We start from the raw sequence: 4,799 nt of genomic DNA on the forward strand, positions 1-4,799 counted from the left end.
TTTTTACGTTATAAATGTGTTTGTGGATTCTTTTTTTTAATTTACATTTAGTTTTACCTATGTAGAAACATTTACAGCTAAATATAGCCAAGTAAACAAACCCTTCAGTTACGTATGGGACCAAATCCTAGCTAGGGATGAGCGAGCGAGAATATTAAGTTCGATTTTGTGGCCAATCGGGCCTTTCTCCCTTACCGAAAAGCGGGAGCGGCCTTCTGATTCGCAGAGAGGTCGAGCTCTTGCCGAACAGGAGGAATTCCTTATTAGCCTTGGAAATCCTCTGCAATTCCTAGGCACTAGAGGTTAAACAACCTCCAGTACTCCGGGGATTGCAAACTCTTCTCAATTAATGCGGCCACAGGAAAAGATGCCCAGCACAGGATAACTTCCTGAAATTGTAATATTGTAATTGAAGCATATTGATGTCATCTGCGGGAATCAAAGGTTTTCCTTCAAAGTTAGAAAGTTCTCCTCTGTCCCCCACCAGTGAAGATGTACATGTTTGTAAAACCAAAATCCAAGCATGTAGTGTGCGAAAATGAATTTGACTTGGTATTGGCCATCTTTAATTTATTACATAGCAGTGAATGAGCGCCTACATGAAGGTATGCTGACAGGAGGGAGCGTCGTCAGTCTACTGCTGTTCACTATACGTCCTATGATAGGCTGGAGTTTGGGAAATAAGTATATGTAGTTCATCTGAAGTATATCCTGCTTGCCTAGAGTTCAGCCTTAATGTTATTGCATGCAAGGGACAGAACAAATATTTACATACATTAAATATCAGTACACAGTTTAGGTTATTACATACAACAATTTTTCCCAAAAGTAACTGTTGTAATCAAACCTGTGAGTTGTGTGAATGTTATTTACAGGACCCCGTAATTGTACAATGTGTGTTGTTAGGTAAAAAAAACTTTAAAAACATTCTGGCATTGCCTATCAAATAAAAGCTGCTTGTAAAGAAAAGGATGAGTAAAAGATTAGCTATGGCACTGGTGGATTTCCATACTGTTCTGCTAAAATCTTTTGCCTCCAATACTTCCAGAATTGCCACATTCCTGGTACCCTGCTATGTGTTGTGGTTCCTTACACCTGACCCTTTGGCTCTACAAAGAACACCCCATGGAAGGTGACCAAGAATTTGACACTACCAGAAGTGTCACACTGGCTATAGAATCTTCAGCAAATATCAGAGCCAAGATCCAAGGCACAGCCATTATCAGAGATGTAATCTAATAATTTGTGTTTCACACTTCCCAGCAATAAGAACACAGAGAAATTCCTTCATTGATTCCCAGAAGAAAGCTTTCCTTGCCAAAGAGAACCAAGCTTGTCAAACAGCTCAAGCCACCGTCTTCCCCTACACCTACCCTACCAGAGATGCCAGCAATAAAGTTACTGCAAAAAAACAAATATTCCAACTCAGACAGCAGATAAAAACAGAACCTTAAGAAACTTCCCCTGACTTCTGGAGAAAGTTTAATTCTTCCCCCTGGTATGATTCTGTGTTCAGATTCTCTTATAGAAATGCCAAATCTACACAGCTTTACACAACCCGAATTGTTCTCCAGAAACTTGTCACGTCAGTTTTACTCAGTTGAGGATTGTCGTCAAGTTGGCTTTATATTGCAATCACAAGATATGAGATTTATTCTTTGTAATGTATTTAAGATGGTCCCCTAATCCAATGTAAATTTATGTAATTTTTTGTAATAGATGATAATTAATGGGGTACTAAAGATACATTCAACGTTTTATTGGAATTGATTGAATACCAGGCTACGTTTATTGTTGGCCTGGGTTATGTTTATAGTCTTGGGCGATGTACACACGTCAGATGATTCTTGCCAATACAAACAATTGGGCTTTCGGTTAAGAATCTGACATGTGTATGGAGGTTGCCCAGTGTTCATGGATCCATCCGTACAGATCAGGAGCAATACAAGTCAATGGAGGAGAGCACAATGGGGTGCCGCTTACTTGTTCATCTCCTTCCCCGCTCCATAGAGAATGGCACTGTGTACAACATTTCTTCATTAATCTGTCACTCCTTTGTCACTGATGATTATTCATGATACAATAATGAATGTGTCCCTTTCAAAGTTTTGATTACTGGTTTCCCTGCAAAGTGCTGAAGAGAATTCCTAATAGATTTTGGGGGATACCACTAATTTACAAGGCAGCAGTGAGGCTCTGGGACATCAGTGGTACATTTTTAAAACTGGACTGAGGTTGTGGCCCCCAGGCTCTCCCCACCAAGGGACGAGCAGCACAGAGGGCTCCGTTGTAGGGACAGCACAGATCAGGTACTCAGTTAGATGACAGCAGGAGCCATGGTGCAGGCAAATTGATGGACAGGGTAGGCATCAGACAAGTGTAATCCAGGTACAAGCACAGGTCAGGGTAGGCAGCAGACAAGTGTAATCCAGGTACAAGCACAGGATAGGCAGCAGACAAATTGATTCCAGGCACAAGCACAGGTCAGGGCAGGCGGCAGATAAGCATAATCCAGGAACAAGCACAGGGCAGGAATCCAAAAAGGCATAAAATGGCAGCATATGACTGAGCAACTCACAAACAGTAAAGCTGGGCATCAAGCAACCAGAGCCTGGTATCAGGGAGGTATAAATACAGCTAGCAGCCAATAGCAGGACAAGGCTGGAACCAGGAACTACTCTGCTCATTGGCTGCTGCGCATTTCATGAAATCCCCTTCAGCTGAAAACAGCCCCAGAGGAAGTGCAGGGGATGCTAAATAGGCAAATCTCTGCACAGCTAAAGGGAGACTGGGGATGCTGCACACTGCTGGACAGATGATCTGCAGGAGAATGCTAACGCCATTGAACATTGGATTAGTCTTGCTTGCAGCTTTGGCCCTGCCTGGGAAGCTATCAGTCTGCTGCAGACAGAAGGAAGAATTTCCTGGTGGACAGACACCAGGATTTACACAATTGTGTCCTCTCTGATCCCGCATCTCACTGCAGGAATTGGATGATACCAGAATAAGATAAAGGTGTTGTCTGGATTGGAGGTGGGGGGGTAACTACCTGGAAGTTATACATTGCTAGGTACTGCACTAATAGAAAGATTTTATGTACGGTGTAACCCTAAATTGTCTTTTATTAAATATCTGATAATTGCCTCTTCAGACCAAGTGCAACATGGAAGTGGTGAGTTACCAGAAACAAGCGATCGCTGAAGAAGCCGGCATGGGTTGGAAGTGGAGATGCACATTAAGTAATATGCAATATGGTTATTTATGTTCTGTATAAATGTAAGTTTTGTATTATTAAATATAAAAGAAATAAAATGTTTTTATACAATTTGTCATCACTAATCCAACATCTCATTGCAAGAAGTGGGATGATACTAGAAAAAGACAAAGTGATTGTCTGGAGGAGGGAAGAGGTGAGGGATCGCTATGATCTCTGTTGATCACAATATGGTTTAGTATTTCTAGTCATGTGACCTCGTGCTATAGGATAGGTTTAGGGATCAAGTGATCCTCGGCAAAGTCACGGTTCTTAAAGGACCGACGTCTGCACACATGACAGCTGGCGGCAGTGAGCGGTGCTGATACAGCTTATTGCCGCCATCATTCTCTAGGAAGTTGCTGCCAGAGGTAATGGTTCCATGGTATAAGGAATCAGTAAATGCATCACAACCAATGTAACATTGCCTAGAAAGCCACAGTGTATACTTGCAAGGAATTTATGATGTGTAATAGTGCCAACCTTCTGTGTCAGAGAGCCCCCATAAACTACAGCAAGCTGGGCATAATCCTTCATTATAGTAAGCCTTATTGTTATACAGGATTTATATAGCGCCAACATATTATGCAGCGCTGTAGACTAAATAGGGGATGCAAATGACAGACAGATACAGACAGTGACACAGGAGGAGAAGAGGGCTCTGCCCTGAAGAGCTTACAATCTAGGAGGTGGGGTAAGTATCACACAATAGGAGAGGCGATATAGAGTTGTGAGAAGTAGTGAGGGAATAAGAGACAAAGACGGGTAGTTGAGGGTGAAGCGTTGGCTTCTGAGGAATCTTTTAAATGAGCAGAAAGAGAAGCAAGCCTAATAGGATGCGGAAGACCATTCAAGAGAGTCGGGGCAGCTCTAAAAAAGTCTTGGAGCCGTGCATGTGATGAGGTTATGAGTGAGGAAGTCATTAGTAGGTCATTGGAGGAGCGAAGAGAGCCATTGATTTGCTTTGCTTCTGACACTGCCAGCTTAGTATTGAGCAGAATGGAGACCTCATTGCATTGCAGAGGAATGGGGGAATTCAGCTATTTTTTTTAGAGCTGCATTGGATTGGAGTTTCATTCAAAATGATTGCTGTTGCATGCACTGTTACATTGAGGCGCCCGATCGGTCATCATACAAAGTCCCGTGCCCTCCGATGTGACCTTAGATCTGTACCTGTTCTTCTCTTCCTCCTCGTTGTACTATAAGATAATCCTACCTTCAGAATGCGTACTACCAGCTGATTGGGTGTGTACAATGATGTTACAATCACCTGTGTGTGCATCTCCTATCTTTCTCTATGGGATCTTCCGCTCCCCGAGAGTGGGCGTGTCCTATAAACCTGTGCTGCTCCCCGCCCACCTTGTACTGCGAGAAAGCCCCGCCCTCATACAGCAGCAGCATGAGAGCTGTGTCTGTGTCCATGCAGCTGTCATTACCCCCATGTATAAACCTTCATATCCCCCACACCGATTGTTGTACAAACTTGAAATTTCCAGGGTACACAGGGAACCCTGAGAGCTGATAATACATTTATTTTCAGCCCCAT

This window comes from Pyxicephalus adspersus, chromosome 3 (genome assembly GCF_032062135.1).
Source record: "Pyxicephalus adspersus chromosome 3, UCB_Pads_2.0, whole genome shotgun sequence".
Classification (NCBI taxonomy): Eukaryota; Metazoa; Chordata; class Amphibia; order Anura; family Pyxicephalidae; genus Pyxicephalus; species Pyxicephalus adspersus.